This window comes from Salarias fasciatus, assembly GCF_902148845.1.
Source record: "Salarias fasciatus chromosome 23 unlocalized genomic scaffold, fSalaFa1.1 super_scaffold_20, whole genome shotgun sequence".
In the NCBI taxonomy this organism is placed as follows: domain Eukaryota; kingdom Metazoa; phylum Chordata; class Actinopteri; order Blenniiformes; family Blenniidae; genus Salarias; species Salarias fasciatus.
The window spans coordinates 18,096,019-18,110,289 of record NW_021941230.1 but is presented as its reverse complement, the minus strand read 5'-3'; the positions used below and the strand labels follow the sequence as shown (position 1 = coordinate 18,110,289).

The following is a 14,271-nucleotide window of genomic DNA, read 5'->3' as shown; positions in this document are numbered from 1 at the left end:
CGTGTTCGATGACTAAGTGCAGTTAAGACTGAGAGGCGAGCCACTGAAGCGTGCAGTGATTGGGGCCACTTAGACGGCCCCCTCCACCCCCCCCCCCCCCCCCCCCCCACCCTCCACCCTCCACCACACCCAGCGGGGGGAGAGGGGGGTCCAGGGATGCCGCAGCACCCCCGTCACCCAGGAGCCCCCCGATGAAGGACAGGGCCAGGAGCGCCACCCCCCCCCCCCCCCCCCCCAGGACCAGGGCGGACAGCGACCATAGCCAGAGAGCCACCGACCCAAGAAGCACACACCCATCATGCATCAGGAGGAGTGAAGGTGAGGACAGACAGGGGGCAGCAGAAGGACCCAGACCCAGGGCCCACCGCCCCCAGGTCCACCGGGGGCCCCCCCCACAGGGCACCACACTCTCTCCTCACATACACACCTCCAATCGCCCACACATATACACCCACACATACAGACATACATACATACTTACAGATACACACCCACACACACATACATACATGCTCCCAGAAACATACCCACACACACATACACACTTACACATACACAGTCACACACATATACATACATATCCAGATACACACCCACACCCTCACATACACATACATGCATACCCACTCATACAAAAACATACATACATACTCACACATACACACCCACACACATATACACATGCACGTACACACACACCCACCTTCCACAACCCCCTAACCCCCACAGCCCACCACCACCCCCCTATCTACCCCCCTATCCACCCCATTCCCCCGTCCACCCCCCACCCCCCCCCACCCATCCACCCCGCCCCCCTGTCCCCCACCACCACAACCACCCACCCCGATGCCCTGGATTCCGGGGCAGCAACCAGACCCCAGGGAATGCACCGACCCAGGCTGCGGCAGCACGCCCGAGCCGACCGGCCCCCCCAGCCAGGCCGACCCCCCCACCCTAATGGAAGGGGACAGCCCCCAGGCACCAGGGCCCAGGGCCCCCAGCCACACCCGCCCCAGGACACCTCGCCTACATTTTGACCCACGATTGTGGGTTAGAAACTTAGTTTTTCAAAAATTATTTTACAGGGGCAAATGAGTCAGTCAGCCAAGTTTCATTAACATCCATCACGACCCACGTTCTGCTCCTGAGGGATTTTCTCAGATAGTAAATTCACAGAGACAGAACACGGACATTTGTATGAGCAGACCACCAAGCTGGAATGTTATTATACCAACTATCAACTGGAAAACTATCAAGTCCAGCAGAATCTGGACCGAGACCAGGACCAGGAGAGTCTGGACTGGGAATCATGACTCTCTGGAGGAAAGCATTGTTCTTGTTGATCTACTGAACTTGAGCAGAACTACTATTTACTGTGAGCGTGGAGTTCAGGACCAGTAGCAGAGTTTCCTCCGTTTACAAGCAGAGAGAATCAGAGCGTTTCCAGAAAGTCTTATTTTCACTTGTTGAAATAATGATGAAGAAAGCCTGTTTTCAAAACGTTCCACAGTGAGAGCTGTTCTTCAAAAGTTACATTTAGAACATGTTTGAGCCCTGTTGTGGTGTAAACAGACCCTAAAACGTGGCCTCCTCACCACAGTCTTGAGGTGATGTTGCAGAGTGATCAGATGTAGTTTATTTTAACTCAGTTCATTTTTAGAATAAATGTAAATGAACATTTTTTGAGTCTCTCTTGATTCTTCTTCTTTCTAACGTCTCAGTTTCTCTGAATCCTCTCAGACTGTGACAGTGTTTCCTGCTCCCTTCTCCCTCCATGAACACACACCACCTGGCTCTAATGCTGCCCTGGAGCCACAGCTGGAGGTCAGGGTGGGGTCGATACTCCCCCCTATCCTTGTTCACTGACTCCAGAGCTAAAACCCACACTGTCTGTCAGCTGATGACAACAAGAACATGAACCAGGAGTGTTTGGTGAGGCTGGTCTGGAACCTAACAGCTGCTCTCCCATCAGCCACTGCTGCTCTGAGTGGTGTTCTGTGGTGCAGAGAGACGACTGAAGACAAGACCTGCTGGAACCACAGAGACTGGTTGATCAGTTATTGAGACACATCTGTTGAAATAAAACAATAAAGTCAGTCCTTTGTGACACAGCAGGGTGAAAGTTCACTGTTAGCAGGGAAACAGACACAAAACCATCAAAGGTTGAAACTGTTCACACTTTATCTGCATGTTGAAAGGGAGAGGTTCAGCATTTACAACTGTGCACTGCTGGATCTGCAGGTCATAAAACATGGAAGAAAAGTTCATCTGTGGGTCTGATCTACTATGACAGACTCTTTGCTGTGTGTGTGTGTGTGTGTGTGTGTGTGTGTGTGTGTGTGTGCAGACACACAGCGGAGTCTTCAGGACCCAGCAGGTTGTCTCTGAAGAGTGACCGGTCCAAAGACAAACCACTATACTTCAGTGCTGAACCTGGACCTTCAGACACAAAGTAAGAAACTCTCAGTTTCCTTTGATTTCCTCCAAACCAGAGTGAGAGATGTTGAGCTCCCTTTCAGATTCAGCTCCAGGATTGTAAAGCAGTGTGAGAGTTGAAGCTGGACCTGTGTGTTGTGTTGCTCAGAGTAAATGTTGCTTGGTGTCCACAGAGAGAAGAAGAGGACTGATGTGTGTAAGGGGCAGCAGCTTTCCTGCTGTCCTTTCTGTCAGGACGTCCTGAAGGATCCAGTCTGGTGGAGCTGTGGACACCGGGTCTGCAGACAGTGCAGCAGCTCACACAGGGACCAGAATTGTTCATCAGGAGCCTCCTGCTGTCCTCAGTGTGCAGAAAGATCCAGAAGCACCACTGCACTAAGTAAGAGTGGACATGTGTCTGCGGAGGGACTGGTTGTTGTGTTGTAGAGACATGAAAGCTTGTTGTGTGTGTGCAGTCTGATTGTTGTTGTTGTCTGTGAGCAGGTGTGGGTCTGCAGCAGCTTCTAGAAGAACACAAGGAGAGTGTGAGGAGGAGATGTGAACGTGTGACTGAAGGAAGTGATGAAGCAGGAGGCGGAAGCCTCCTCAACAGGATCTACACTGAGCTCCACATCACAGAGGGACTCAGTGAGGAGCTTCAGAGGAAGCCTGAGCTGAAGCAGCTGAAGACAGCTTTCAGGAAGAAGAGGCTCCGTCACTCTGCCACCAGGGAGGAGAGCCTCCATCACTCTGCCACCAGGGAGGAGAGGCTCCGTCACTCTGCCACCAGGGAGGAGAGGCTCCGTCACTCTGCCACCAGGGAGGAGAGCCTCCGTCACTCTGCCACCAGGGAGGAGAGGCTCCGTCACTCTGCCATCAGGAAGGAGAGCCTCCGTCACTCTGCCACCAGGGAGGAGAGGCTCCGTCACTCTGCCACCAGGGAGGAGAGCCTCCGTCACTCTACCATCAGGGAGGAGAGCCTCCATCACTCTGCCATCAGGGTTCAGGACATCTTCAAAGCCTCGACCCAGCAGCTCAGACACATCCGAGTGGTTGTGACCAGCGGCGTGGCCGGCAGTGGAAAAACCTTCTCGGTGCTCAAGTTCAGTCTGGACTGGGCCGAGGGCCTGGAGAACCAGGATGTGGGGGTGCTGGTGGTGCTCTCCTTCAGGGAGCTGAACCTGCTGGGAGAGCGGTCGTACAGCCTCCTCTCGCTGCTGTCTGTTTTCCATCCCACGCTCCAGAAGCTGACGGCAGAGCAGCTGGCCGTCTGCAGGCTGCTCTTCATCTTGGACGGTCTGGATGAAAGCAGACTTTCTCTGGACTTCAGCGGCAGCCGGCGGCTGCTGGACGTCTCCCAGCAGTCTTCGGTGGGCGAGCTGCTCACTAACCTCATCCGGGGGGATCTGCTGCCCTCGGCTCGGGTCTGGATCACTTCCCGACCGGCGGCGGTCCATCAGATCCCTCCAGCATGTGTGGACAGACTGACAGAAGTGCGAGGCTTCACTGACGCCCAGAAGGAGGAGTACTTCAGGAGGAGGCTGAGTGATGAGGAGCTGAGCAGCAGGATCATCTCCCACATCCAGACCTCCAGGAGCCTCCACATCATGTGTGGAATCCCAGTCTTCTGCTGGATCACTGCTACAGTTCTGGAGCACATGTTGAGCAGCGAGCAGAGAGGAGAGCTGCCCCAGACCCTGACCGACATGTACTCCCACTTTGTGCTGGTTCAGACTCACAGGAAGAAGCTCAAGTACCATGAAGGACCTGAGACGGGTCCACAGGAGCTGACGGAGGCTGACAGGGAGCTTCTTCTGAAGCTGGGCAAGATGGCCTTGGAACATCTGGACAGAGGAAGCATCCTGTTCTACCAAGAAGACCTGGAGCAGTGTGGTCTGGATGTGACTGAGGCCTCGCTGTACTCTGGAATCTGTACTCCAATCTTCAGAAGAGAGTCTGTGATCTTCCAGAAAGCCGTCTACAGCTTCGTCCATCTGAGTGTTCAGGAGTTTCTGGCTGCGGTCTTTGTGTTCCACTGTTTCACCCGCAGGAGGAGAGACGAGCTGAAGACCTTCTTTGGAAGGGGTCATAGGTTATATGTTTTTTATTCTCCTGTTTTCCCATCTCTGGACCACTTCCTGAAGGTCGTCCTGCAGAAATCTCTCAGAAGTCGGAATGGCCACCTGGACCTGTTTGTCCGCTTCCTTCATGGCCTCTCTCTGGATTCCAACCAGATACTCTTAGAAGTTCTGCTGGGTCCAACAGAAATCCATCCAGGAACCATCCAGAGAGTCATTCTGAACCTGAAGGAGATCAACAGTAAGGAAGTATCTCCTGACAGAAGCATCAACATCTTCCACTGTCTGATGGAGATGAAGGACCTCTCAGTGCATCAGGAGATCCAAGAGTTCCTGAAGTCAGAGAACAGATCAGAGAAGGAACTCTCTGAGATCTGCTGCTCAGCTCTGGCCTACATGCTGCAGATGTCAGACCAGGTCCCGGAGGAGTTCGGCCTGAAGAAGTACGAGACATCATTGCAGGGACGACGGAGACTGATCCCACCTCTGAAGAACTGCAGGAATGCTGAGTGAGTCCACAAGTCTTCATGATCCATGTCTCAGTGATGCTTGTAGAACCTAGTTCCTGTAGTTCCTCTGTGGAGACGTTCCTCAATGATTTGTCCTGAAGAACCTTGATCCACATCAAATGATGATTTTGACAGTGGTCTAGTCAGATTAAAGACCAGAAAACATGAAAAGGTTATTATTAAGCTGATTAGTTTTTCATAAAATATTTTCCATATATTTGTTGTGAGAACATTTCAACAATAATCCTCAGGCAATGAGAATATTTATAGAATCCTGGCTTTGCAGACTTCCTGTTCTTATTAGATCAATTATGGTCTGAAATTCTTAAAATGTATTTGAAGTTTTAATGAACTTTTTTGATGGAAAATAACCACGTCCTGTCTGGGTCTAAAGCAGGTCAGCTCCACTCTGGGTCTAATGGGGTTCAGGTCCACTCTGGGTCTAATGGGGTTCAGCTCCACTCTGGGTCTAATGGGGTTCAGGTCCACTCTGGGTCTAATGGGGTTCAGGTCCACTCTGGGTCTAATGGGGTTCAGGTCCACTCTGGGTCTAATGGGGTTCAGGTCCACTCTGGGTCTAATGGGGTTCAGGTCCACTCTGGGTCTAATGGGGTTCAGGTCCACTCTGGGTCTAATGGGGTTCTTCATAGTGAGCTTAAACAATAATTCTGGTCCTTAGTTTTGAGTATGGACAAGAACACACACACACACACACACACACACACACACACACACACACACACACACACACACACACACACACACACACACACACACACACTCCCATTTTTGTTGCATCCGAAAGGGATACATGGCTTGGCTCTGAGCAACATGGGAAGCACCACCACTGGGGTCGTCCACCTCGGGAGAGGTCAGAGGTCAGGACTGATTTTACTGATCAGAATCTAGACTGTTGATTCAAACAGAATGACTTTTCAAAATAAGAGACGTCTGAGGCCTGACCAGAAAACAGCAACATAGAGAACACCTGAGAACTCAGTGTTCTCTCCTCCAGGTTCTCTCCTCCAGGTTCTCCTCCAGGTTCTCCTCCAGGTTCTCCTCCAGGTTCTCTCCTCCAGGTTCTCCTCCAGGTTCTCCTCCAGGTTCTCTCCTCCAGGTTCTCCTCCAGGTTCTCCTCCAGGTTCTCTCCTCCAGGTTCTCCTCCAGGTTCTCCTCCAGGTTCTCCTCCAGGTTCTCCTCCAGGTTCTCTCCTCCAGGTTCTCTCCTCCAGTTTCTCCTCCAGGTTCTCCTCCAGGTTCTCCTCCAGGTTCTCCTCCAGGTTCTCTCCTACAGGTTCTCTCCTCCAGGTTCTCCTCCAGGTTCTCCTCCAGGTTCTCCTCCAGGTTCTCTCCTCCAGGTTCTCCTCCAGGTTCTCTCCTCCAGGTTCTCTCCTCCAGGTTCTCCTCCAGGTTCTCTCCTCCAGGTTCTCTCCTCCAGGTTCTCTCCTCCAGGTTCTCCTCCAGGTTCTCTCCTCCAGGTTCTCTCCTCCAGGTTCTCTCCTCCAGGTTCTCTCCTACAGGTTCTCTCCTCCAGTTTCTCCTCCAGGTTCTCCTCCAGGTTCTCTCCTCCAGGTTCTCCTCCAGGTTCTCCTCCAGGTTCTCCTCCAGGTTCTCTCCTCCAGGTTCTCCTCCAGGTTCTCCTCCAGGTTCTCCTCCAGATTCTCTCCTCCAGGTTCTCCTCCAGGTTCTCTCCTCCAGGTTCTCTCCTCCAGGTTCTCTCCTCCAGGTTCTCTTCTCCAGGTTCTCCTCCAGATTCTCTCCTCCAGGTTCTCCTCCAGGTTCTCTCCTCCAGGTTCTCTCTTCCAGGTTCTCTCCTCCAGGTTCTCTCCTCCAGGTTCTCCTCCAGGTTCTCTCCTCCAGGTTCTCCTCCAGGTTCTCTCCTCCAGGTTCTCTCCTCCAGGTTCTCCTCCAGGTTCTCCTCCAGGTTCTCCTCCAGGTTCTCCTCCAGGTTCTCCTCCAGGTTCTCCTCCAGGTTCTCTCCTCCAGGTTCTCCTCCAGGTTCTCCTCCAGGTTCTCCTCCAGGTCCTCTCCTCCAGGTTCTCCTCCAGGTTCTCCTCCAGGTTCTCTCCTCCAGGTTCTCCTCCAGGTTCTCTCCTCCAGGTTGTCCTCCAGGTTCTCTCCTCCAGGTTCTCCTCCAGGTTCTCTCCTCCAGGTTCTCTCCTCCAGGTTCTCCTCCAGGTTCTCTCCTCCAGGTTCTCCTCCAGGTTCTCCTCCAGGTTCTCTCCTCCAGGTTCTCTCCTCCAGGTTCTCCTCCAGGTTCTCTCCTCCAGGTTCTCCTCCAGGTTCTCTCCTCCAGGTTCTCCTCCAGGTTCTCCTCCAGATTCTCTCCTCCAGGTTCTCCTCCAGGTTCTCTCCTCCAGGTTCTCCTCCAGGTTCTCCTCCAGGTTCTCTCCTCCAGGTTCTCCTCCAGGTTCTCTCCTCCAGGTTCTCCTCCAGGTTCTCTCCTCCAGGTTCTCCTCCAGGTTCTCCTCCAGGTTCTCTCCTCCAGGTTCTCTCCTCCAGGTTCTCCTCCAGGTTCTCCTCCAGGTTCTCCTCCAGGTTCTCTCCTCCAGGTTCTCCTCCAGGTTCTCTCCTCCAGGTTCTCCTCCAGGTTCTCCTCCAGGTTCTCTCCTCCAGGTTCTCTCCTCCAGGTTCTCTCCTCCAGGTTCTCCTCCAGGTTCTCTCCTCCAGGTTCTCCTCCAGGTTCTCCTCCAGGTTCTCTCCTCCAGGTTCTCTCCTCCAGGTTCTCTCCTCCAGGTTCTCCTCCAGGTTCTCTCCTCCAGGTTCTCCTCCAGGTTCTCCTCCAGGTTCTCTCCTCCAGGTCAACATGAAGCCAAAGTGAAGAAGTGAAGCTCTGATGTCCAACAGTCCATCAAAGTGTCCTCTCTCATAGCGTCCTGTCCTCTCTCGTGTCATTACAGTTTTTCTGGCTGCAGACTCTCTGATGCTCACTGTGAAGTGATCTCCTCAGCTCTGACCTCTGACCCCTCCCATTTGAAACATCTGGACCTGAGCGAGAACAAGCTGAACGATTCCTCAGTGAAGATTGTGTGTTCTGGACTGGAGAGTCCAAACTGTAACCTGGAGACTCTGAGGTCAGTTCACTGTCTGAAGCTCGAGGACTGAGAGGAGAGGAGGAGGATTCCAGATGTAGTCTGGACAGAGAGTGGACTGAGCTCTGCAGCATGTTGAGGAGAGCTCTTCTCCTCCTGCAGGCTTCAGCTGTTTGGACTTTACATTAGTCCGATTAAATTCATTAGGCCTTTTTTTTGTATTAATGGTTTTTGATTCTTATGATCAAGCCAGTGATTTCTTTCCTACCTGACATGTTTCGGCTGCAGCTGCAGCCTTCCTCAGAGGTGTCACGTGATCAATCAATCAATCAATCAATTTATTTTTGTATAGCCCAGTATCACAACAGCAGCTGCCTCAGAGGGCTTCAAGATGTTACATTTGTCGGTAAAAGTAAAAACAGTGAATAAGCATAATGGTAATATGTCAATATTTACAGTAACGAGACAGAACGAAGCAACCACCGCCTTCGACCCTCACATCCGGCAAGAAAAAACTCCAAAAACCCAGTGGGAAAAGAAGAAATCTTGGGAAGAACCACAGTATGGAGGGATCCCTCTCCCAGGGACGGACAGCTTTGGCAACAGCTAGCATGAGACAATAAGAAGTAAAGCCTAGGACAATGTTGAGGACAGTTCGTTGGACGGTCCAGCACAAGAACCACGGATCCCAGCAGTAGAACTGAAGCCAGTCCACGGGCAGGACCGACAGGAGTGTCCTCCCGGTCCGGATGGAGCTTGTTCATAGGCCCTCGTAATAGTGGAGTCAGCAACTGAAACTGGAGAAGACTCCCCCTCGAAGGGGGGGACAGCAGGTGAAAAGCAATGAACGGACTAAAGGGAATAACATTCAGACATTAGAGGACAGGGCTCAGTGCACCGTACTTCCCACAGCATTCTAGCTCCTGGGGCAGCTTTGTGGATACTTAACTGTTTAAACTAGTATTTAGTTAGTATAGTTTAGTTTAGTTTAATTTAGTTTGGTTTAGTTTAATTTTGTTTAGTGTAATTTGGTTTGGTTTAGTTTAATTTAATTTAGTTTAGTTTAGTTTAGTTTAGTTTAGTTTGGTTTGGTTTAGTTTGGTTTAGTTTGGTTTACTGTAGTTTGGTTTGGTTTACTTTAGTTTGGTTTAGTTTAGTTTAGTTTACTTTAGTTTGGTTTGTTTTAGTTTAGTTTAGTTTAGTTAAGTGTAGTTTAGTTAAGTTTAGTTAAGTTTAGAATCCCTAGCTGACCTGATCATAGGCTGCATCGAAGAGAAACGTCTTGAGCCTAACCTTAAATGTGGAGACTGTGTCTGCCTCTTTGACACCACTTGGAAGCTGGTTCCATAAAAACGGTGCCTGATAGCTAAAGGCTCTTCCACCTAGTGTCCATTTAGAGACTCTAGGAGTCACCAGTAACCCTGCATTTTGAGAGCGAAGTGCTCTGATTGGTTGATAAGGCGTTAAAGCATCTTGGAGATAGGTTGGAGCCATCCCATTTAGGATTTTGTAAGTGAGGAGAAGGATTTTAAATCTAACTCTAAACTCGACTGGAAGCCAGTGAAGAGATTTTAGAACGGGAGTAATGTGTTCACGTCTTCTAGTTCCAGTTAATAATCTGGCGGCTGCATTTTGAACCAACTGAAAGTTTTTTAATACACTTTTTGGGCAGGCTGCGAGAAGGGAGTTGCAGTAGTCCAATCTCGCAGAAACAAATGCATGGATGAGTTTTTCTGCATCGCTTCTAGGTAGAATGTTTCTTATTTTAGCTATGTTGCGCAAGTGGAAATATGCTGTTTTACAAGCCAGGTTGATGTGTGCTTTAAATGAGATATCCTGATCAAATAAGACCCCGAGGTTCCTCACAGTAGAGGAGGAGGATACACTGACGTTATCTAAGGTAATAATCTGTTTGGATAGACACTCTCTCAGTTTATGGGGGCCTAGTATAATGACCTCTGTTTTGCCAGGATTCAGACGGAGATAGTTCGTAGTCATCCAGGTTTTAATTTCTCTGATACAGTCACTGAGTCTGTCTATTTGATTAGTTTGATCAGGTTTCATAGATAAATACAGTTGTGTGTCATCTGCATAGCAATGAAAATTGATATCGTGACTTCTAATTATGTTCCCTAAAGGAAGCATATATAACAAAAATAAAATTGGCCCGAGCACGGACCCTTGAGGAACCCCATAACTGACCTGGGAGCACGGTGAGGACTGTTGGTTAACGTGAACAAATTGGTACCTATTAGATAAATAGGATTTGAACCAGCAGAGGGCTTTTCCTCTGATGCCGACCTCACATTCTAACCTCTGCAGGAGAATATTGTGGTCGATTGTATCAAAAGCTGCACTGAGGTCTAAGAGAACCAGGACTGAGACTAGACCTGCGTCAGCCGCCAATAGCAAGTCATTAGTGACTTTAACTAACGCAGTCTCAGTGCTGTGATAAGCTCTATATCCTGACTGAAATTTCTCAAATAAACTATTGTCCTGTAGGTGGCGGCGAAGCTGTTTAACCACAACTTTTTCCAGGACTTTTGAAATAAAAGGCAGATTTGATATCGGTCTGTAGTTGGCTAGAATATCAGGATCGAGATTAGGTTTTTTCAGCAGTGGTTTGATTACTGCGAATTTAAATGACTGTGGCACATAGCCATTTTCTAGAGAGGTATTAATTATAGTTATGATCGTATTTAAGATAACTGGAAGGATATCTTTGAAAAGCTTAGTTGGAATTGGATCTAGGAGACAGGTTGAGGTTTTAGAAGACATTACAATTGAAGTAATCTCAGCCCCATTTACTAATGAGAAACTATCTAGTATTTCAGGTATTTCAGGTGGAGGCAGTGGCTGGATTCCCTGAGCTTGATCTGAGGAAAGCGCTTCACTGATTTTACCTCTAATGGTTATGATTTCATCATTAAAGAATTTAAGAAAGTCATGGCAGTTTAAAGATTCTGGGATTACTGGTTCCACTACAGTATGACTGGTTGTCAGTCTGGCTACAGTGTTGAATAGAAACCGAGGGTTATTTTTGTTTATTTCTATTAAACGAGAGTAATATAATGTCTTGGCTTTAAAAAGAATTTGTTTATAGCTTAGCAAGCTACATTTCCAGGCCTTCAGAGATTGTTCTGATTTAGATTTACGCCACAGTCTTTCTAATTGCCGAGTTTTTTGTTTGAGAACACGGGTTTCAGAATTAAACCATGGAGCAACGCGCCTGGGTCGATTGGTTTTCAGCTGCAACGGGGCCACTACGTCAAGGGCAGATTTTAGTGAGTGCATAGCACTGTCAACAAACTGATCACTATTATCACCACTGGTCAATAAGCTCATTTCTGTGAGTTCACAAGATAATGCAGCAAATGCAGGCTGAATCAATTCTTTGTACCGAGCCACAGATTTTTCAGATAATGTCCGTATCAGCTGAATTTTATCTTTTTGAGCACAGTAGTCTTCAATCAAAACCTGAAAAGTAATTAAAAAATGGTCTGAGAGTATGGGGTTCTGAGGGAGAACATTTAGGTCCCTGACCTCTATCCCATATGTTAAGACCAGATCCAGGGTGTGCTTGTGACTATGAGTGGATTCATCAACATTTTGAGTGAAACCGATACTATCTAATACTGCAATAAACGCATTACTCAAACTATCACCAGAATCATCCACATGGATGTTAAAGTCACCTATTATAAGGATCTTGTTATGAGTCAATACTATATTGCTTAAAAACTCTGAGAACTCAGTTAAAAAGTCAGAGTAAGGACCAGGAGGTCGATACACAATAATTAATAGCACAGCTTTTTGATTCTTCCAATTTGGACAAGTAAGCGTTAGTATTAAGCTTTCAAAAGAGTTGAATTTAACATTAGTTTTGGGTTTAAGAAGAAGACTGGAGTGGGAAATCACTGCCACACCTCCACCTCCACCTGTTGATCTGGCTGTTTGGAAATTAACATAGGTTGGAGGGGTACATTCATTGAGCCTCACATAATCATCTTGCTGGAGCCAAGTTTCTGTTAGAGCAAGGAGATCAATGTTATTGTCACCGATAAGGTCATTAACTAACAGAGATTTAGTGGAGATTGCTCTAATGTTTAGTAGACCACATTTTATGTATTTCCTACTGGAAAAGTTATTCTGTCTTGTACAGATGTTAAGCTTTTTACCCATTGACTTTTTTTTAATGCTTTGAGCACTTTGGACAGACTCAGTCTCTGTTAGCCTAGGTAAACCTCCATGCTTGACTTGTAAAAATCCGGGAGCAGGATTAGTGACGGGATCAACAAGATCAACAGAGGAGTGTTCTACACGACTGCTCTGCGCCCGGGGCTCATAGCTGGTTTGTCAATTTAGCGTACTGAGCCGATCAGCCATATTGTGAGCTAAGAGGGCTGCACCATCCAAAGTTGGGTGGATGCCGTCCCTGCGGATGAGCCCAGGCTTTCCCCAGAAGGTGCACCAGTTGTTTAGAAAAATAACTCCGTTTTCCTCACTCCATCTAGACAACCAGCGATTGAATGATGAAAGTCGGCTATACATTTCATCATTGACCAAATTGGGCAGGGGACCAGAGAATATTACGATGTTGCTGTGGCGTGTCTGGTCAGCTGATTTAAACAGATTTTGGCACCAGCTTCCTACTGGGTGCAGTAGGATGACAGCGCCATCTGCAGTCCGACTTCTTCAGTATTGTGTCCCAGGTATGAGAAAGTAGATACGCCCCCTCATCACCCCCTCATCCCGGTTCACAGTCTGGGGGGCGCGTTTCCGGAAGCCGGAAGCCATTGAGATCCGGAAACGCGCCCCCCAGACTGTGAACTGGGATGAGGGGGCGTATCTACTTTCTCATACCTGGGACACAGTACTGAAGAAGTCGGACTGCAGATGGCGCTGTCATCCTACTGCACCCAGTAGGAAGCTGGTGCCAAAATCTGTTTAAATCAGCTGACCAGACACGCCACAGCAACATCACGTGACACCTCTGAGGAAGGCTGCAGCCGAAACATGTCAGGTAGGAAAGAAATCACTGGCTTGATCATAAGAATCAAAAACCATGGACTTTACATTTCTTTTTTTTTTTTTTTTTTTTTTTTTTATATATGATTTATTTACAAATTTTCAAGTAATAACACATACAAACACAAACAAACACCATGATCGTGATGCGAGCTTCAACTACGCAGCGCCTAATCTGAGAGCAGATTGTAATGCATCAGTCCCAAGAAAGGTACAAAAATACAAGAACCCAAAAAAGAGAGAAAAAGAAGAAGAAGAAAAAAAAAATACAAATATATACATATACACACATATACACGCATACATACATACACATACACACATATGTACATATGCCAATACACATGCACACACATATACACATACATACATATATAAAAGAAAAAATACAAAAATAGTAATAATAAAAAAAGAAAAGGTGAAAAAAAGAAGTAAAATAAACAAAAAAAATAAAACATATACAGTAAATTACACAGAGAAGAAAAAAAAAAAAAAAGATATTATCATTCCATGTGTTCCACGTGCTATCAAAACAAATAGTAAAACTCGGTCAATACGTGATTATGTCTGAATGAGATATAGAGGGTTGCTCAGTCTACGGGGTCAGTATCCAGTTGAAGGGATCTAACATGCTCTATAAACGGTAGCCAAATTTTATTAAAGTTTGTAGTGGGACGATGCAAGGAGTATCTAATTTTTTCCAGTTTCAGAAAGGTTAAGACATCCTTGATCCATTTGGTGTGGGAGGGCGGGTCCTTGATCCATTTGGTGTGGGAGGGCGGGTCCTTGATCCATTTGGTGTGGGAGGGCGGGTGGGAGCTCTTCCAACACATCAAAATTGCACGTCTTGCAATCAAAGTTAAAAAAGCTATGAAGTCAGCAAAATGAGGGGGCAGTAACAGGTCAAAAGGTAAGACCCCAAACAGGCCAACCAGTGGAGAGGGAAGAATTATAACAGATGTGATGGCAGAGAGTGAAGCAAATATAGATTCCCAATAATGGAGTAAAACTGGGCAGGTCCAAAACATATGTGCAAGACTAGCTGGTCCTGTATGGCATCTATTACAGTTAGGATCAGTACCGGGATATATATGAGCTAGTTTACTTTTAGACCAGTGGGCTCTATGAACTACTTTGCATTGTAAGACTCTGTGACGGGCACAAATAGAGGAAGTATGAACACGTTTCAGCGCTAATTGCCAGACTTCAA

General features: G+C 47.8%; 1 long non-coding RNA gene across 1 annotated transcript; it reads left to right on the top strand.

The window, feature by feature from the left end:
- Positions 1-2,436: 2,436 nt before the first annotated feature.
- LOC115383744 (uncharacterized) lies at positions 2,437-2,969 on the top strand. Its single transcript, XR_003930737.1, has 3 exons — positions 2,437-2,452; positions 2,610-2,815; positions 2,920-2,969. It is a non-coding gene; the product is annotated as an uncharacterized LOC115383744 (long non-coding RNA).
- Positions 2,970-14,271: the final 11,302 nt, after the last annotated feature.